This window comes from Triticum aestivum, chromosome 5A, assembly GCF_018294505.1.
Source record: "Triticum aestivum cultivar Chinese Spring chromosome 5A, IWGSC CS RefSeq v2.1, whole genome shotgun sequence".
Taxonomy (NCBI): Eukaryota; Viridiplantae; Streptophyta; class Magnoliopsida; order Poales; family Poaceae; genus Triticum; species Triticum aestivum.
This window is the reverse complement of record NC_057806.1, coordinates 480,644,984-480,667,006: the sequence shown is the minus strand read 5'-3', so window position 1 is coordinate 480,667,006 and position 22,023 is coordinate 480,644,984.

Sequence of the window (22,023 nt, the reverse complement as noted above, 5' to 3'; positions counted from 1 at the left end):
CATGGTTTGTATGAGCCGGCCGGGACTCCCTGAGCCGCTGGGCGTCAACTTGTGTATATAAAGGGATGACCCGGTTGCGGTTTAGGGCAAGAAACAAGAGATCGAAAGCAAGGTCAAGCTTATTCACTCCCTGGTAATCGAAACCCAAGCAATACCACCTCAAACTGGAGTAGGCCTTTAGCTTCACCACAGGGGGCCGAACCAGTATAAACTCCCTGTGTCCTTTGTCCCGTTTAACCCCTTTAAGCTAACCTAGTTGCGATGGCTCCACAACTAAGTCCTTCTACTAGGACATCTGCCGTGACAACTCGACGACACCTTGTGTCAGCCATCTATCGATTCTCCGATCTACATGTTGCTCATTTCCACTGGCTTAATTCAGCTGATGTGACCCTCATTCCAAAGAAAGATGGCGCTGAAGATATTTCTGACTTTTGCCCTATCAGCCTAATTCATGCAATCGCGAAGATTATTGCTAAAGTGATGTCCAACCGGTTAGCCCCTCACATGAATGGCATTGTTTCATAGGCCCAAAGTGATTTCGTCAAGCAGAGATGTATCCATGATAATTTCATGTACGTGCGAAATCTGGTGAGGCGCTTTCACCGCAAAAAAACCTGGCACTGCTCTTTAAGCTGGATATCAAGAAAGCATTTGATTCGGTCTGCCGGGACTATCTTCTTGACCTCCTTCGTCACCTGGGATTTCCTCCATGCTTCAGAGGATGGATATCGACTCTCTTGTCGTCGGCCTATTCACGTGCCTTGCTCAATGGGATCCCTAGCATTCCAATCAAGCTAGGAAGGGGCTTGAGGCAAGGCGATCCTCTTCTCCCCCTCCTCTTCGTGTTGGCCATCGACCCTCTTCATCACATTCTCAAGAAAGCCCCTGCCCAAGGAAAGTTGCACCCGCTTGGTGGTGATGCAATGTCAATCAAAGCATCACTTTATGAGGATGACACGGCGGTTTTCCTTGCGCCCATCAAAGATGAGGACAAGTTCTTTGCAGATACTCTTGCAAGCTTTGGGGAGGTCTCGGGGCTGACCACGAACTGCTCTAAAATCCCTGTTGCCCCATCTGATGTGATGCTTTGGATCTTGATGATATCCTCCAGCCAACCTCACCTCCTTCCCAATGAAATATCTTGGTCTATCATTGTCGACCAAGAGACTAAAAAGAATCCATTCTCAACCCCTTAAGGATAAGATTGCTGCCCAACTTACGCCTTGGATGGGTAAGCACGTGGCGTCACCAGGAAGGGTTGTATTGGTCAAGTCGGCCATCACGGCAATTGCCATATGTTACTTGACGGCGCTAAACCTACTTGTTGAGGTCTTGAAGAAGATTGACTCCATTCGTTGTGCATACCTTTGGCCAGGTTGTGACAAGGTCGCGGGTGGGAAATGCAAGATCAACTGGGAGCAGGTGTGCAAATCCAAAGCACATGGTGGACTGGGCGTTCTCAATTTGGAAAAACTTGCTACTGCCCTTCGCCTCCGTTGTTTGTGGGCTGCTTGGAAGGATCCGGCCAAACCTTGGGTCAACCTTGGGAACCCTTGTGGGGGTAGAGACAATGATATTTTCATCGCTGCCACCAAGGTTATAGTTGGAAATGGTCTCCCAGCCTCATTTTGGAACTCTGCCTGGCTGGATGGCATGAGACCTAAAGATGTCATGCCAAAAATCTTTGACCTTTCTACAAGAAAAAGCTGCTCCGTGAAGAAGGCCTTGACTAATAATTTCTGGGTTTCCAATTTGGATATTGGTGGAAATCTCAACGTGGGCCATATATCTGAGTTCGTCAACCTTTGGGGTAAACTCTCGCTCGTCAACCTCAACCCTGAGGATCTTGACTCAATTACATGGAAGCTCACCAATGATGGCCAATACTCGGCGGCGTCGGCTTATAGTGTTCAATTTCTTGGATTTGTGGACACGAACATGCCTCTGTTGGTGTGGAAGAATTTGGCTCCCCCCAAATGCATTTTTTTGCTTGCTTGGTCATCAACAACAGAGTTTAGACAGCTGACTGGCTTCAGTGGAGAGGATGGCCAAATTGCAACCTTTGTCCGCTTTGCAAGCAGATCTAGGAGTCGCGGCCCATCTTCCTTTCCAATGCCGCTACACCATCCGTGTGTGGGGAATGATTAAATCTTGGCTTCATTTGAAGAATGTACATCCGGCAGACTGGAGTGGATTGCCTTCCGCCGGGGAGTGGTGGCGTGTCAATGCTTCGGGGATGTCTCGGCCCCGAATGGCGATGGTCTCTCTTATGCTGCTGATTTCTTGGGAAATATGAAAAGAGAGAAATGCACGTGTGCTTCGAAACAACACAGTTTCGGTGTGTGTTCTTGTTGCTCGAATTAAAGAGGAAGCTTCTCTGTAGTGCCTAGCTGTGGCAAAATTTTTGTGCAATATCATGCCGCGAGAGTGGGGCTTGTAACTCGGCCCCTGGCCTAGACCCTAAAAACCTTCTTCTTATGCAATGTAAATGGCAAGCCTTTTGTCTTGTTTCAAAAAAAAGAAAATCTCTATCTCTATCTCTATCTCTATCTCTATCTCTACTACTTAAAAAAATGGTAAGGTTCCCATTTCACCTCTCCTTCGTCCAACCTTCCTTATATATGTTTCACTCTTTCCTTCTTCTCTTTGATTTTCTCCCATCCTTTCTTCTTAAAATAGAATCAATTGTTTCATGTTTTATTAACTTACTAAATTAAAAATATATTTTATTTGGTAAATCATTAAATTCTTACCAAATAAGTGTTTAACAATAAAATGGCAGGTCAATCATGTCGGTTGCATACAAGAACTTGCTACGCTTTTAGCGCATCAATAAGATAATAGACGTGCACTCATGTGCTAATCTAGTGAAATGTTTATAACCCGTTGCAACGCACGGGCAATTGTCTATATAAACTAAAAGATAGCAAAAATTGTAATTTTCATTTTCGTCGTGCGTCAGTGCGCCATAAGAAGCTGTTAGAGCAACTCTAGTAGACCCCGCAAAAACTTGACCCGCAGAACGCGTTTGCAGTTTCACGAAGATCGCGTTTGCGGGTCAAAAACTAGCGCGGCCGAACAGATACTGTAAAATAAACTGTAAAACTGGAATAAAGAGCTCCTTCTTCCAGTCCGGCCATTGCCGCCCCTTCCTCCAGCCGGCCACGCCCAACCCCGTCGGCCGCGCCCCATCGCCCGCAGGCCATGCCCCGTCGCCCGTCGGCCGCGCCCCGTCGCCCATCGGTCGCGCCCCGTCCCTGCTGGTCACGCCCCATCACCGTGCCGGTCGCGCCCCGCCTCGTCGGCCACGCCCCGTCGCCTCCGTCGTCCGCACCCCACCTTGCCGGCCACGCCCCGTCGCCTTCGTCGTCCGCCCTTGCTCTATTGCCAGGCGAGCCGTGCCCCTTTTCCTGCCGCGTCGGGAGGATTCCGGCAGCCAGGCTGAGGTCACGGGAGGCCATGACGATGTCGAGCTTGTCTAATTCGAACTGGCGGCGATCGATTGCGACGTCTAGCGGCCTTTCCCGATGTGCGGTGATGAATTCCGACGAGTTTAGGACGGATTCCGGCAAACTCCGCAGCGGCGTGTTTGCTCCGACGAGATTTGACCGGTATGCGGGGGGGCCTAAATTCGGCCTTCCAACCTCCAAAGATAAGGGTTTCGGGTGTGCATTTGCGGTGGCCCTTAAAATTTTTACGGGTTGGACCACTTTTACGGTTTCTGTTCTGGAAACTTTTTTGCCCCAAACTGTAAAACATAAAAAATTTGTGGGTTTGACTATTTATGCGGGGTCTGCTAGAGATGCTCTTACATTTCCGACCCGGTTCTTGTTCTTTCTCACAGCTGCAACTGCCCCTCGCAAAAAAAAAAAAGAGCTGGAACTGCCGCCTACGGTAAGACGTGCGACCCATGTTACTGGTGGTTCGGAACAAAAATTGCTAGGAATGCTCACGCCAAAATAATCATGTGCAACTACTTTACCCAGGCAAATTAAGCAATGCATCCAAGCTTGTGGTTCACGTCTCTTTACACATCCTCACCACTTCAGGTATTTCCGGTACTCCACAATCCAAGTTATGAAACTTTCCAAAAAGATTAAACTAAAACAAGGGAGATAGAAACAACTGATATCAACCACGTCATAAAATTGAATTTTATATTCAAAACGAGTGTCCTGAAGAAAAAGGACCAACGCAGATGTGAATGGTAGCATATCCAATTTGGGCCAATAATTAGGCCTGTCAATAATATCAACGATGGCCTTATCATTTTCGTTTTTCTACCTACAAATGAGGTTTGGATTTAAATTTTTGTGATACGGTAGATTCATTTAGTACAAGTGTTAGCCTAAAAAGTTAGTGCAGGTGTGATCTTTTTTCATAACTAATGTAACCATTTAGATGGCGGATACTATTCTCCGCGTAGCCCCCGAGCGCCTCGCCCTCTTCATGGGGTGGCCCATTCCGTGTTTCTTTCCCCACTAGTTTTCTGGAGGGTTCTAAAACCTTCCCGATACCCCTTTTTTTACTTTATTTTGATATTTTTATTTTATGTTATTCATTTTGTTTTTATTTTTTTTAATTTTATTTCATTTTCGGGTTTTCCTTTTCCTTTTCATCCAAAATTGGTAAAACAAAATCACAAACAAATTTCTAATTGATGATATTTTTTGGAAATCGTAAAAAATGTTGAAATTCGTGAATATTTTATAAAGTTGTAAAGATTTTTTGAATTCAAGAACAATTTTGAAATTCATGAACATTTTATTCAAACTTGCTAACATTTTATTGAAAGTTGAGCATATCTTCTCAAATGTATGAACAGTTTTGAAATTCATGAATATTTTTTGAATCTTGTGAACATGTTTTGGTATTCATGACCATTTTGCTCAAAGTAGCAAACATTTTTTAAAACTTGTGAACATTTTTCAAACTCACAAACAGGTTTTTCAACTTCATGAACATTTTTTTATTATTCATGATTTTTTAATTTCCTGACCATTATTTTTCTTATGAACATTTAAAAAAATCGGGATATTTTTAAAAATTCGTGAATATTTTTTTGAACTACTGAATATGTTTTGAATTCATGAACATTGTTTCAATTCGTGAACATTTTTCAAATTCAAGAATGTCTTTTGAACTTGAGAACATTGTTTTTAACCCCCGAATATATTTTTTGAATTTGAGTGCATTTTCAAATTCTTGAAGATTATTTTAAATTCAATTTTTATAATCTGAACATTTTTCTAATGAAGCATAAAACAACCGTAAAAAATGAAAGGAAAAAACAAGGGCGCCCGCCCCGCACCTGGGCTGGCCCAAATCGTTGGCAGAGCAATAGGAGACTATTCAGTGACCCGCGCGCAAGCTAGGAGGTCTCGATGGGCTAGGTCGAGTAAAAATACTAAGAGTGCAAGAGGTTATGCACCTATGAAGAAGCACGTGCATGAGCTAAAAGTTGTCGATTTCTCCCTAGCGGTCTGATCTAGTTTTCGGAGGGTTAGATCATCATTTTTGGGAAGCAACTCTGGAGTTATACGTGGGCAACCCATGGTTAATCGGGCCATCGAGCCGGCAAGTAGGCCTCCAATTCTGATCCTGCTAATTTTTGTGCTTTGAAGTTTGGATACAGAAACATAAATGGTGTTACATACTTTAGAAACATACATTTGCAGGTTGTATTGAACTTTCTTTAACGAAAAGTCAAAGAATAAGCAGTACAAATTCCCATAAAATTTGATCAGTAAATACACATTGTAGTTGACACATGCGAGTTCTTCTAATAATTATTCAATCACACATGATGTTTGATCAAATAATCAATTTGTAAATTTGCCCTTCATTTATAAAGAAAGAAGGATATTGACTGAAGCACAACCATAACCATAAAAATTTATCCTGAGTAGTGTCCGATGGTATAATCCTGTGTTATATATCCGATGGTACAACCATAAAAAGTGGAATGGGTTGGTTTTTCTCTTTTGTTTGGTTGGAGAATTGTCATGGTAAGTGGAATATAGCTCTTTCATTTAGATAATGTAAATTCTAATTTTCAGCAATATTTTATTCTCCTCCCTATCTCTACTAGAACATATACAGGGTGCGGAGGTTAGGATATGTACCTCCGTGTCCCCGTTGCTAGCCGTTGTAACCACTCGCCAAATGTCCCGCTGGTAGCTCGCTGCTTGTTTGCCGCCGTGTTGCTAGTCGACCACCCTGTTGCATGCTAGAACACACCATGAGAGAGGGAGAGACGAGGGTGCCAGGGAGAAGCGACTCGTAAAGTCAAAGAAGCGGGAGTGTTCATCACCAAAGCAGATCGAGAAAGGAAGAGAGTTGAGTGGGTGGCGGCGGTGGAACTTAAAAAGGGTTTGGATGGAGTGAGTCGGGGACACGTGAGAGACGAGAGCACGTGCCGCGTGATTCCTCCAAATTGAAGGTATGTGTGCTCCGCATAATGATGCAATATTCTAATAGGGTGAACGAGTGGGTTTCGGTTCCATGACCAACCAAACATGAGAATGAGGCCCAAGTGTGATACGGACCCATTACATTCCACCATGTGATCCAAACCAAACACATCCTTAGAACACCTCTAATCAGACCCCTCAAATTGCCCTCGTATCTTTGCACAAACATCCCAAAGAGGAGAGAGAAGGCAAAACTACATTCAACCGGACCCCCAATTCGTCCTCATATTTTTCTGGTGCCCTCGAACACTCAAACTCAACCCATATTTGGGAAGAATATGATGGTGTTTGGGCAGTCTGCCACGTTGAATGCAGCCCACCCCGTACCATCTTATATCTTTCTTTATTGTTTTTTTTCTTTGTCTTTCCATCCTCACCAATTATATGCATTTTACTGGACAATTTGGGGTACACGGCTACATGCACGAACAAATAAGGGTTCAAAGCGAGCATGTATAAGGGGCCAAGTTAGCTCAGTCCGAATGGAGATGCTCTTAGCCCATAATAAAAACAAATGCTAAACCTGCAGGCCTGTTAAGGGGTTATTACGAGCTCTTCCTCTAATTCTTTCCAACTCTCATGAATTTCACCGGGATGGGGCCCCTCCCTTGTCCTTAGTCCAATCAAAACATTCCATATCAAGATCAATCCATACACCATACGTAACCTCGTAGATGTAGCATTGGAGAGCTCTTATTTGGCGACCTACCGTGGAACTCAAGCAACCGCGCACCCCCGACCAGCGGGACGTAGCTAAGTGGGCCGGCAAAATGCGGGAGCTAACATTACATGTGTTTTTTTTCAATTGTTGATTTTGAAAAAGGTTCACTAATTTCAAACAATGTTATGCATTTTAAAAAATTGGTGTGGATTAACAAAAAGTTCATAAATTCGAAAACAATTGTCAATTTAGAAAATATTTGCAGTTTAAACAATGTTCACGATTTTGAAAATTGTTCATAAATTTAAAAAAAAAATCCCAGTTTGATACAAATATTTGTGGATAAATTTTTTCACCAATTACAAAAATATTGGTGTTATAAGAAAATATTCGTGAATATGTAAACAAAAGTCCACAAAGTTTGGAAAATGTTCTGGAATTAAAAAAATGTCCACGTTTTCAAAACATATTCGTGTATTTGAAAAATATCTGTGAAACTGAAAATTGTTCACGAGTTTAAAACATTTGCGTGAAGTAAAAAAAAAGTTCAGCAATAAAAAATGTTCGTGTATTAAATAATGTTCGATAAATTTAAAAAGGTTCTCAATTTCAATAAATGTTCGCAAATTTGAAAAAAAATGTTTTGAGAATTTGGCAAAATTATTTGTGGAATTTGAAATCTTTCATAAATTTATAAAAAATAGAGAAATTGTGATAATATTGTTTAATTTTAAAACAACTTAAAACCTGAAATGTATCAGAAAGCCAAAAAATAATTAGAAGTAGAAAAAACCTGAAAGAAAATACAGGAAACCAGGCCTTGGAAAGGGGACTTCCAAGTTGGGCCGCCCCAATAGTAAATAGCTGCACTGATGTGTATATGTTACTAGATTTTCTATTTGACGCTCTATGTGTCCAATTGTCCCTTGGAAAGGAGCAACTAACTAACGGTTACCCCTCGCGGGGCTAACGAATAAGTCACTTTTTTGGTAGTATGTCAGTGCGTATGGTGTGCTTAGGCACCGCCACATGTCACGTATTGGGCGCTCGGATTTTCTTAGTTTTATTTTACTGTATGCATTTTCAGATTCTATATGGCTTTTTCAAGGGTATTATGTCTTTTCAATTTTTTCTTGGTTTTCTATACGTTTTGGTGGAATTTCTTTTTCCAAAGCACACTTCTTGAAAAAAAATAAAACACAATCTATGCTTTCTTCAGAAGAAGAGAAAAGCATAGCATGTGCTTTTACGAGAAGCACAGTTCTGCTTCCGTGAGAAGCACAGTTGTGCTTCCATGAGAATTACAACCTTGTTTACACTAGAAGCACAACATTTGCTTCCCCAAAAAATAGAGAAAAACACAATGAGTTTAAATAATTTGCGAGATGTAAAAAAATCAGCAATCAAAAAATGTTCACGTATTAAATAATGTTCGATGAATTTAAAAAGGTTCTCAATTTCAATAAATTTTTGCAAATTTTAAAAAATGTTTTGAGAATTTGGCAAAACTATTTGTGGAATTTTAAAACTTTCATAAATTTAAAAAAATCGTGAAATTGAGAAAATATTTTTTAATTTTAAAGCAACTTAAAACCTGAAATATATAAGAAAGACAAAAAAATAGAAGTAGAAAAACCCTGAAAGAAAATACAGGAAACCAGGCCTTGGAAAGGGGACTTCCTAGTTGGGCCGGCCCAATAGTAAACTGCACTGATGTGTATATGTTACTAGATTTTCTATTTGACACTCTATGCGTCCAATTGTCCCTTGGAAAGGAGCAACTAACTAGCGGTTACCCCTTGCGGGGCTCACGAATAAGTCACTTTTTTGGTTTGTCAGTGCGTATGGTGTGCTTAGGTGCCGCCACATGTTGCATATTGGGCGCTCAGATTTTCTTAGTTTTATTTTTGTGTATGCATTTTCAGATTCAATATGGCTTTTTCAAGGGTATTGTGTCTTTTCAAAATTTTCCTGGTTTACTCTACGTTTTGGTGGGATTTCTTTTTCCAAAGCACACGTCTTGAAAAAAAAGTAGAAACACAATCGGTGCTTTCTTCAAAAGAAGAGGAAAGCACAACATGTGCTTTTACGAGAAGTACAATTCTGCGTCTGTGACAAGCACAATTGTGCTTCCATGAGAATTGCAACCTTGTTTACACGAAAAGCACAACATTTGCTTCCCCAAAAAATAGAGAAAAACACAACCTATTCCTCCCCTCCCCCCACAAACAAAAAAATGAAAACGATAACTATGCTTCCGGGCTCCAGTTTGTTTCTTTCGTTATTCTTTTTTTATGCCATTTTTTCCCTATATTACTTGTTTCCATTTTTTCATGATTTTTGGGTTGAAAGCTATTAAGATGGGATCTACTTTTGGCGATCTTGTGACACGAGAAATCTAACGGTGAAAACGACAGAGGTATTTAGACGCACGGTTCAAGACATAAAATGTCTTTAATAAAAATGAATCTATGGGAAAAAAACATCGATCCACTGTCAGCGGCTAAGAAGGTGGAGAGTGACCTTTGCAAGAAGTAACTTAACTAGTGATTGTGAATTGTCGAGAAAACGCACAGACGGGCCACACTACCGAACGACTGGGTAGGCCCAATTAGATAACTTACAAAGACATGATTCCATTTTCCATTTTTGCTACTTTTAGGTTTTAGAAACCATCTAGAATCTTCCGGTCTGACTTATTTGTTCTTCTTTTTCTCTTTGATTTTATCAGACATTTTCTTTCCTTTTCCTTTTTATCTTCTTTCACTTTCCTTTTCATTTCAACCCCCCCCCCCTTTTCAGTTTCTTTTGTAGAAAAAGAAATATCTGTGTTTCCAAAACTATTTCTTGGTATTTCAAAAAAATGCTTTATTTTTTCAACAAAAATTAACGGTTCCAAAAAGTATATATATTTTAAAATGTTCAGTATTGGTGTTTCTAAAAAAAACTACATTTCATAAACTTTCATGCGTTCAAAAAGATCATATTTTCTAAAACTGTTCACTTTTTTTACAAAAATGGTTGTGGTCTCAGAGAATGTCCGTGGTTCCAAAAAATGTTCATACTTTCAATAATATGTTTATATTTTACTGAAAAAAAGAATTTGGAAAAACTTTCACATTTTAAAAAATTGTTCAAAGCGTAAAACATTGTTTTCTTTTAAAACAAAATGTTGTCAAATTTAAAATTCCTCACTTGAAGTAAATAAACATTTTCTCTTTAAAAATGACAATGAAAAAATGACTAAAAATTATAGAAAAAACAACAAAAACCAGCTGGCTAGGACTGCTCCCTTGAACCTGTCGCTAGCATAGGAAAATATAGAACAACACGCCGGGTAGAGCTGTTCGCTAGAACCTTCCTCGCTAGCAGGAAAGTGTCTCATTGGGTCGGCCCATTGGCAGTCGCTCCGTGCGATCAACACACTGTTTGACGCGGAGAGCATTGAATAGGCGCTCCCTGGGAGCAACTAACGAACAGTTACCTCCCACTCCCATCGACGCGTCTTGGGCGATGTAGGCGGCGCACGGGGAATGGGCGACGCGGAGGCGCGCGGTGCGGACGGTGTGGGTGCAACGCACGGCGCGAGCAGCGTGGTGGCTCGCGGCACCAGCGGCGTGGGCGTTGCGCGCGGCGGAGGCGGCGTGGCTGATGCTAGCAGCTCTGGCGGTGCGAGCGACCCCGACGCGGCGGGCGACGCGCGATGGCGGGTCTGGTTCGCTTCGGATCTCGTGTTGGCGCGGCGGATCTCGCTGGACGTCGGCGTTCTCTGGCTCCGACGAGAGGCGCTGCGCATCATGCTTCTGGACGAGCGCGGGAAGACGGTGGGCGCGCGATTCCTCCGGGAGGGTGAGTCCTTCGACATCGGCAACATCGTCGCTTTTACTTGCCATTTTGCTCGCGTTGGTGACAGGATTCCGGCGCCGAGCACGGCCGCTGCTGGTGCGGCGAAGGATTTGACCGTGGGTCAACAGAGAGCGGACGCGCGGAGGGCTCGGAGCCGCCCCATGCATCTGACAGGAGGGCCAGGGATCCTGGGGCGTGGACCGGGTAGCCATGTCTCCGAGGCTCGCCACGTGGGACAGATGAGATCCGACCGCCATGGATCCCCTAAAACTAGGGTTTCGTTGGGCGCCGCTCATATAAATCCACACCCGATTCCGCTCTCCCCCATTTTAGATCTCAGCGAGGGCCTTTCTCACTTCTGGGACGCGCCGTCGCCTCCAAAAACTAGGGTTCCTATATCCTTCGCCTGGTGGGAGGGCAAAATCCATGGTGATCCTCGTTCCTTTGCTCAAGTTGCGAGCTCTCCACCCCACCCTGATCCGATTCGTGAGGTTAACACCATGAGAGAGGAGGGATTTGGGGCTGGGCGCCATGGTCGGGGGGCTGGGCGTTTCGACCGCGGCCTAGGACGCGGTCGCAGCCTCGATCGCAACGTGTGGAAGCGCAAGACAGATTTAGGCGGATCCTCAACTCAGAAAGCTTCTAGATCGGGGGATGCTGGATCCAGGAAGTGGGACGAGGCGGCCGGCGGCAATCTTGCTGCTCCCCCTCGATTTGGGAGGTGGGCCGAAGAAGAAGGGAACACGAGCGAGCCTCGTGCGGTGGAGAAGAACCCTGCATCTCCGCGTGCGCGTGATCCTCCTGCTTACGCTGGTAACAATGACCCTCCTTCTCTCCCATGTCAGATCTGTAATCTGAATGGTCATCCTACTGCTAGATGTGCTCAAGCTATGTGTGAGCGGTGCAAGAAGAAAGGGCACATGTCTGTGATATGCACTGAATTTTTACCTTGGGAATTTTCGCCTGCTATGTGTGGTTTTCAAAGCAAAGGGCAGGGGTTCTTCTATATTCCTGATTTCAGCGTGGATAGACAGCCTGGGGAGAGGATTTTCAATGTTGTTGTTACTATCACCGAGGGGGATGCGCTAACCAAAGACATAGAGCACGAGCTTAGTGTTTATGTGGGTCAGGGATGGCGTTGTTCTGCTAAGTTCTTTGCTCCGAACATGTTTGTGATGAGGATGCCTAACCCCAGAGAAGTTGATCGTGCTCTTTTCGTTGAACATGTTAAACTGAAAAGGTGTGGTGTGGCTGTTAAATTTTCCCCCTGGTCTAAGGATATAGACTCTGAAGGGCTCCTAGAAGTTGCTTGGGTGAGGATTGGGAGAATCCCTCCTAATAAACGCTGTGATAAAACTGTAGCTTATGTGGGGGGGCTTGTGGGTATAACCCTGGAAGTTGATATGTCTACTTTGAATCACCCGTCTTCTGTGAGAGCTAAAATAGGATGTCGATCTGTGAAACAACTACCCAACACAGCTGAAGGGGTGCTGGGAGGGCGTTTCTATAAATTTACTTTTGAGGTGGAAGAAATCCTGGTGGTTAATGCTGTTGACGAAGAGGTTGTGCGTGTTGATGCCAAAGACAACCCCTTTAAGCCTGATCAGACTCCTAAGCACAAGCGCGCTAATCAGGGGTGGATGAAGAACATTATAATTTGAAAAGTGGGGAGAAAGGGGAAACATCTGCTCGTGGGGGCAAGACCTGTCGTCTGTCTCCACAGGAGCAAGAGATGTCCATGTCTTTTGACAGTGAGGTGGACTCCTCTCTTCTCATTGAAACAATGGCTAAAGAGCACGAGCTGGCAGGAAATCATATGATCCAAGATACCTCTAAATGGTTGACAACTCTGAATCATGGTGAAACCAGTGTTTCGAGGGGGAATGGAAGTATGAGTCAGGAAATGAAGGTACAAAATTCATCTGCTATTCGTCGATCATTATCTTATGCTGCTGTGGTTTCTAACCCTGCTCAGATTGTGGAGGTGGAGGGAGATGTTGATGCAGGCTTGAAGAACAACTGTGATTATGTGGTACAACTCTTCTGAATGCAGTGATGAGATTATTCTCACTCCCCCTCTAGCTCCAGAAGCAGCTCTTAAATTCAGCAAGCGTAATGTGCAGAGGATGCAGGAGAATATTGAAGCTAAAGCTATTGATCTTGCCCAGAAAAAAGACTTGGGAGGTAAACACACTGCTTGTACTAATGCTTTTGATGTTCTCTCCAATTCTGAACTGTTACATAGAGCTTCTTGCATGGGTGTGAACATACCCGATAATGATTTCTCCTGTGTGGACGTACTTAGAGAATTGGAGAGGGTTAGAGGTAATTTAGCTGATAAAAATAAGATGGATGAGAAGAACAAACCCATTGAGGATAATGGGGATGATATTTTGGTTACTAATGGATTGGGTAAATCTATCCCTGTTAATCTTACCTGGCTGGACCAGGAAGAGGTTCTACATGAACAGATTTCTTTAGGTAAAAACAAAAAGAAAACTAAAAAGAAATCTGTGGTTAAGCTTCCTAGACCTGTGACTAGGATCCAAAGGAGACAAACCCCTACGGAAGAGGTCCCCGTAGCCCTGCAAAGCCTCCTGGCAGGGCTACTCGATCTCATTTCCATAAAGCTCGTTCCAAATGAGAGGCCTCATTTGGAACTGTAGAGGGGCAGGCAAGAAAGGGATGGCCACCGCCTGCCTCTCTGACCTGATTAGTGACCATTCCTTAGACTTTGTTGGGCTGCAGGAGACTATGAAAAAAAGTTTTCCCCTAAATGCATTAGGAGGATTGATCCTTTTGGTCTGTTTCATTGGGAATGGATCCCATCTGCTGGGAAATCTGGGGGTATCCTGAGTGGTGTGAGACATGATACTTTTGATGTTATTTCCTGTAATAAAGACAAATATATTTTGCAAATGGTGATACGTGACAAAAAGATTAAGAAAGACTGGGGTCTCATGGTAGTGTATGGATCTGCTCATGAGGAGTTTAAGGAGGAATTTTTAGTGGAACTTGCTGCAATGTGCAGCAACATGAGTGTCCCCTATATTGTGGGAGGTGACTTTAATATTTTGCGTAACTGCAATGTGAAAAATAAGAAGATGAATAGTAGCAGATCTACCGATCTTTTTAATTCCATCATCAATGCCCTGGCTCTTAGAGAGATTTATACTAGTGGGGGTAAATATACATGGACTAACAATCAGGCGCACCCAACTCTGGAGAAACTGGACCGGATTTTGATGTCTGAAGACTGGGAAAATCTCTTCCCTATGGTTTCGATTAGGAAATTAGTTCGAGAAATTTCTGACCATAACCCACTGCTGCTTTCTAGTGGGGAGGAAAGTAGAGAAGCTCCTAAACCTCGTGAGTTTCGTTTTAATCTTGCCTGGATTAAGGATGAGAACTTCTTGCCTACTGTTAGTAGGATCTGGGCTAAAAGGGTTCAGTCTTCTGACCCTATTGATATCTTGAATATCAAACTTAAAATATTCAAAACCTACTTCAAAGGTTGGGGATCGGATAAATATGGCCACGACAAAAAAAAGAAGAGCTCCGGATGGAGCTGGCCATGCTAGAAGAGCTAGAAGAAGATGGTCCCTTGTCCCCTGAGCTATACAACATCAAGGTTGATGTTAGTACTGAGCTTCATGACATACTGGTGAATGAGGAGATATATTGGCTCCAACAGTCTCATGAACGCTGGCTCTTGAAAGGGGACCTAAACACGGACTATTATCATAAAATTGCAAATGGCCGAAAGAGGAAGAACACAATTCACTCCCTTAAAGCTGGGGATGCGGAGATCGAGGGCACTGACAATCTGATTGCTCATGCCACGGAGTATTACAAAAATCTGTTCGGACCTGGGTCCGGTAATCTGTTCCACCTTGATCCTGACACTTGGTCTGTTGAGGAAAAGCTCGATGCTAGTGATAATGCTGATTTGTGCCGTGAGTTCATGGAGGAAGAGATCAAGGAGGCGTTGTTCTCTATGGCACATAATAGAGCCCCTGGCCCTGACAATATTCCTGTTGAATTCTATCAGGTATGTTGGGATATCGTTAAAGATGATCTTGTGAGGCTTTTCGTGAGCTTTTATAATGGGACTTTGGATGTTCAACGTCTTAACTATGGGGTGATCACCCTTTTGCCCAAGTCTTCGGGCACGGATAAAATCCAGCAATTTAGACCTATATGTCTCCTGAGATGTCCATATAAGCTTATTACTAAAGTTTTGGATCGGCGAGTGGAGAGGTACGCTGATAAGCTCATTAGCTCGACCCAAAATGCTTTTATCAAGGGAAGAAGCATTATGGACGGGGTGTTGTCGCTGCATGAAATTTTGAATTATACCCATGTGAAAAAGAGGGTGGGGGTCGTCTTGAAGCTCGACTTTGAGAAAGCATACGATAAGGTGAACTGGGAATTTTTGTTGGAATGTCATAAGCTTCGTGGTTTTAGTGACACGTGGTGCAACTGGATTAAACAGATCCTACTCAATGGTACAGTTAGTATCAAACTTAATAATCAGGTCGGTCCTTATTTCCAGAGTGCTAAGGGTGTTCGACAAGGGGATCCCCACTCCCCTTTCCTATTTAATCTAGCTGCTGATTGTCTTGCGAAGATGATCTCCAATGCCCAAAATAATAACTTGCTGGTGGGTTTGGCTTCGGATCTTATTCCTAATGGAGTTGCGGTGCTCCAGTATGCAGACGATACTATTATCTGTCTGGAACACGATGTTGATAAGGCAGTAAACCTAAAGTTGCTGCTGTACATCTTCGAGCTTATGTCTGGTCTTAAAGTGAACTATCAGAAAAGTGAGATCTTCACTGTGGGGGCGATGAGAGCACGGTGAAATACTATGCTAAGTTGTTTAACTGTGATGTGGGTAGCTTCCCCATCAAATACCTCGGCATGCCTGTTAGTTATTCCACACTTAGAGATTCTGATTGGGAGTTCATAGTGGCTAAATACCTTAAAAGATTCGAGGCATGGATCGGTAATGCTGCATCCATGGGGGGCAGACTAACTTTGTTGGACTCAATTGTCACCCAAATATCCTTATATCATATGTCTATGTGGCTTATGAGCAAAACCTTCATTGAAAACTTGATAAACATAGAAGGAAATTCTTTTGGCAAGGTTGTAACAAGAAAAGGAGGTATCATTTGGTCAAATGGGGCAGAATATGTAGATCTCGAGATAAAGGTGGCCTGGGAGTTAAAGATCTTCCTAAACAAAACATTAGTTTGATGGTCAAATGATGGTGGAAACTCGAGACCCAAAATGGCCTTTGGCAAAAATCATTCGTGCCCGTTATTTGAAAAAAAAGAACTGTGGCTACGGTTGAACCCAGGTTCAATGATTCTCCGTGCTGGAAAGCCCTTCTTAAAGTTAAGGCCCTGTATATGGCTGGTAGAAAGATCAAAACGGAATCAGGAGATCTAACTAGAGTGTGGAAAGACTCTATTAATGGGTCTAGACCATTCCAGGACTGTTATCCCCTGCTGTTTGACATATGCACTGAGCAGGACTGCACTGTCGCAAAAGTCAAAGCTGTGACTCCCAACACCTTCTTTAGAAGAAGGCTTACCCCTGATCTTCAGAGGCAATGGGAGGATATGAGGAAATATATTGACAGTATACAGTTGGGAGTAGGGGGGACCAAGTATACTGGGGGATAAATGGTAATGGTAGATTTTCTACCAAATCTATGTACAAATGGCTAGAAAACCCTCTTAGTGGCTGTCACTATAGATGGATTTGGAAGGCCAAGATCCCCCTCAAAATCAAATTTTTCCTGTGGCAACTATCTCAGGATGTTGTCTTGACTAGGCAAGTTATGAAGGAGAGGAGATGGCCCGGGGATCCCAAATCCTCCTTTTGTGACAATATTGAATCATCCCGGCATTTGTTTTTCACTTGTCCTGTGGCTAAAGTGGTGTGGCGTTGTGTTGGGATGGCTTTAGGGATGGACCTCTGTCCAAACAGTTACTGGCAATATTTCTCCTGGTGCCACACTTTCCTTCCCTATGGGAAGAAATACTATACTGTTGGCCTGGCGGCCGTTTGCTGGGCTATCTGGTTGGCTAGAAATCGAGCCACCTTTGAGAAGAAACATATTAAGACACCGTTTGAGATTGTGTTTTCCGTGTGCTCCTTTTTGCTATATTGGGCAGGTCTTCAACAAGGTGATGGAGTCAAAGAGTTGCGCAGTGGGGCGGCGATGGTCAGGTCAAGCACTATGAGCATGATGAAGATGTGTGAGGCGGCGAGGAGACCGATCGAGGGAGAATGATCTCGCAATCTCGCCTGCTTTTAGAGTTGCCGCTGTCGTTTCCAGCTGTTGTCCGTTTTCTATTTGGCTCTTGTGATGAGCTTTTGGCTGTAATAGACTGTAGTATTTCAGGTTGTCATTGAACTATCGTGTTGTCAGGTTTTCGCCCCATGGCGTTCGTTTCGATGTCGGGCGAACGTAGTGGGTTTTCTGGCAGTGCCCGAACTCGCTGCACCTCTTTCCCTTTTCTCCTGTTTGTTTCTCGGAACAATGTATTTGCAATGGAAAGGGGTCATGTCCGGTTCGAAAAAAAAAACGAATAGTTACCTCTTGAAGCGCTGCCGCAAGGGTCACTTTTTCGTCTTGGAAGCAGGTCATGATGTGCCCAACCACCGCCATGTGCCGCGTGCTGGCCGTTCCCTCTGGATTTCTTTTTTTAATTTCAATACCCTCTGGTGCAGTGTTGAGACTGGGTCTCGGTTGACCAAGGTCGTTCGATTACTCCGGCGATGCTTCAAGCTGGGTTGTCCCTCCCGCTGGCATGCCCTGCGAGCTCTACCCTTGTGATCGTTGTGCTTGGGTCGTGATGAGTTTTCTCATCAATCAGCTGTCTCCAAGGGTTCTTGGAGTGACTCCCTTCTCTTCCTCTTATGTGTTGTTTGGTGTGTGTGTGTGTTCTTTTCCTTCTTCTCCCATGTAGCCCTGTTAATTCTGGTTCATTTGAACCCATCTTGTAGAGGTTGTAAGCCTCATAGGCAACTATGAATGAAAAAAATTCGGCTGGGGATTCGTCCCCCCCCCCCCCCGGTGACCATTCAAAAAAATACGTGTTTTCAGGTTTTAGATGTTCTTTTTGGTTTGGTTTTTTGATTTTTGCCTGGTTTTTCTTGGATTTTGGTATCTTTGTTTTCTTTAGAAACAATATTTTCTGCAAGAGGCACAACATGTGCTTCCGCAAGAAGAATGTGCTTCTCGAAAAAAGGAAAAGCACACCATGTGCTTTAATAAGAAGCACGACCTGTAATTTCATCAGAAGCACAACCAATGCTTCCACAAGAAGTACTGATTTGTATCCGCGAGACGCATCTTGAAAAGGAAAAGGCACAGTTGTGCATCCTCAAAAAGAAGTGAAAAGCTCAACATGGGATTCCACGAGAAGCATAGTTATGCTTCGCTAGAAGCACAACCTGTTCTTCCCTGGAAGAAAAAAAAAAGGAAAAAACACAGCATGTGCTCCGGAAAAAGGTGCAAATCGCGACCCTGCTTCCGGGCTCTGAGTTTTTTTCTGGTTTTGTTGTTGCCGTTTTCTTTCTTTTTTCTTTTTTTTTATTTTTCCCTTTTTGGTGATTTTTTTTGTCCGAACCTATTGACAATCTAGTTTCAAAGATCTTAACGCGATAAATCCAACGGTGAAAACGCTTCATCGTTTGGACGTATGATTCAAAAGAGAAAACATTTCAAATAAACAAATTTATGAAAAAAGAGAGAGAAAAGTGGGTCACCTGTCAGCACCTAAGAAGGTGATGAATGACCTTCGCAAGGAATAACTCTTAACTAATGATTTCGGCGCTCCCCTCGTTACCTCGCTATCCATCAGCCTATGCGCCAAACGGGATCCCCCGTTGCATTTATTCCCCTAACAAATAGGAAGAAAAGGAAAATGGGCCGGTTGTTGATGGGCTCTGTGGCACCGGAAAAGCAAAGAAATAGGGGTCAATTTGGTTCGAGGCCTGGCCCTTATGCCTGGAAAAAAGTAATGCCTGGATGTCGCCTGAGAAGTTGAAGAATTCTGCCTGCCCAGACTTGCCTGGTTCAACTATAATACTCCTTCCGTTCGAAAATACTTGTCATTAAAATGAATAAAAAAAGATGTATCTGAAATTAAAATATGTCTAGATACATCCCCTTCTATCCATTTTGATGACAAGTATTTCCCGACAGAGGGAGTACACATTAGGTGATAAAACTCTGAACACACATCATTTTCATGCAAAAGAAATATTAAAATAGTATCAGGCAGATGCATCAGCCCACCGGGCGTGTCAAACGGGACGCCTGGCCCAGGCTAATCATGTTGCCTGGCTGGCCAGGGCAGGCTAATGGCATTGACAAGTTTTTAGGCCAGGCTACAATAAGATGATTGAGGACACCAAGCAAACAGAATTCAGGCAAGATCTCAGGCACCCTTGAGGCCAGACAATCTTGCTTCAGGACATCCAAACATGCCCTAAGTAGTAGTACTTACTAGATGCCACTCCGTCCAAAATAAAATTTTTTGCCGCCGCACATGACGGACAGCGGCGCAGTCAATGCGGTGCCACGAGGAGCGCAGCGGCGGCCGGCCGTCACGCCATGTGGTGCGATTGCATGAACCGGCTGTACGTCGTTTCTGGTGGCACATGCATGCACCCTGTCGATTGGCGACCGGTCCGCCCGGAGATCGTGAAAAATCTCGTCTGCTTCTTGGGCCCGTGGATCACGAGCTTGTGTCCGGTCATCTGGTGTCCGTCCCATGCAGAGCATGGCCCCGGCAGCGATAGACGCACTCTCCGGGCTAATCACCAATGATTGATTGGGGGGGGGGGGGGGGGGGGGGGGGGGGGGGCACAGTCGATGGCGGTTAAGCTCTTGAATACTCCGGGGCCGGGGCCGGGGCCCGGAACACGTGCTGTACCGGACGAACAGATGGCTTGCGTCGCGAGGAGTCTGTCAGTGAGCACATCCACAGCTAGTGCGTCGCTCGACGATCACTGTATTCTCTTCTGCTGAAGGAAATACCGTGTTCTTGGTTGGAAACCATCGGCACCCAACATGGCTTTGGTGGCCACTGCTAAGCCAAGAGTGTCATACTTGTATTTCTTATTCCTGTGAGGACCCAGCCATGAGTGCTCCCATGCTTGTGTTAGAGCATCTTCAGCTACGTATCTCTAATTCAAGCCCTCAAAATGACCGAACGTGTTGGTTTTAAACCCCTATTCATCGGTTCGCATAACTATATTTTTTTTATTTCTCATATGTCTGTGCATGTGATTGGTGAAAATGAAAAGAGAGAAATCAAAAAATAAATAAAGAAAAAAAAAGGTGGTGACACGTCCTATGTGGCGGACGGACCGGGTGCGTCCTGGCACGTCGGCGAGCCCTCGTATCCTCCACATATTTAAAATGAATATGAGGGTTCGTAGACAGCCGTGTATAGGAATGATATGAGAGGTCCGATTAGATTCACTTTTTGCTTCTCTCCCCTGTCCGCTCAGTGGTCTCCGAACAACTTGAGGAATTTGGTTGTAGATGCTCTTACAAATTTCTTTACATATAAGCATACTCTGGCAGAACAAACAACAACTAAGACTATGCTGACTGTCGAGGCAACTAATTTACAGAAAAAAGCATCGAAAACAAACATGGTCACAAGGAGAAGAGATTCAGTTGAACCAAAAAACACATGGGTAAAACTATCACGGACCACATCTTCTTTACAAACGAGCCACGAACTACATCAAGGGCAACAGTAGGATGGCTTTGTTGTCGGCGTCAAAAAATTGTTCATTTTGAAGGCCGACTCATGTGCTGTCCACTGGCTTTATTGCTGTCGTTAGGAACATGTTCATTTTAAAGGTTGACTAGTATGCCGGTCATTTGTTGCCGACGTGAAATTAGGGGGCGACATTCTGTAGGCCGCTGACTTTGTTGCCGGCCGCATGAACCGCGGCCGATAGCATTAGCTACATCTTTTGTTGCTTTCAAAAATTTCCATGCAGGCGAACATGATGCGGTCGTGCGTAGGCAAAAATCCAGACGGACGCTGCCCCATTACCATCCTCAAATGGACAAAATCTGAATAAAACGGACGTCCATCCGTTGGAGTTGCCCTTAGAGCATCTATAAGCAGATATGTCAAATATGGCCCCTCAAACGCCCGCGGAGCAGTGACTGTACATGTCTCAAATTTCAATTGTTGCATCCCAACATCTCATACTAGATTCTTAAATTCATACAAGGACATGCAAACAAAATAACCTACATACTGCGTTGATCACCTAGCTACTCATCGTCGGAGATGTCGACGATCTCCGTGCCCGGCTCCGGTAGGATTGTCGGCGGCTGCAGCTCTGGCTCCTTTTCTGACGCCTCCGGCTGCTCCGCTCCGGCCTTCTCCGTCTCTATCTCCGTGTCGAGTTCGGCGAAGAGCGCGTCCGACGCCGCCTGCTCCTGCCGGAGGAATGGCCGGTTGGCCTCCACATAGGCCTCATCCTGGATGGACTCCAGGATGGCTTGCTGCTCCGCCATCTCGTCGGACCGGGCGACGGCGAAATCCGCCTCCGCCTGCTCCATGTTGAAGCCCGACAGCTATTCCTCCGCCTCATCCACCTCCATCGGAGCAGCTCCTCCTCCTCCTTCCCCCGGCTGCTCCTCCTCCTCCGGCTCCAGCGAGTCCGGAGGCAGCTCGGCAGCGATGCGGGCTGCGCGCGCGGCTTGTCTCGCCCGGCTCTCCTGCTTGATCTCGGTGCGGCGTTCCCGTAGTAGGTGATCTTCCTCCGGGCCATGGTGGACCACCAGAGCGTGGGCGGAGCACCGGAGCGGGAGAGGGAGGTGGATGGGCTCGGACTAATGGTGCGGAGAAGGGGTGTGTGGATGGACTAGGGTTGCGGGACTCCAGCTGGGTTAAATAGACGGATTTTCTCTCGGGCGGCGAGCAGGAACAGGGCCATGCGGCAACGAAAAAGGCGTCCGTCGAACCGTCGGGTTTCAAGGCG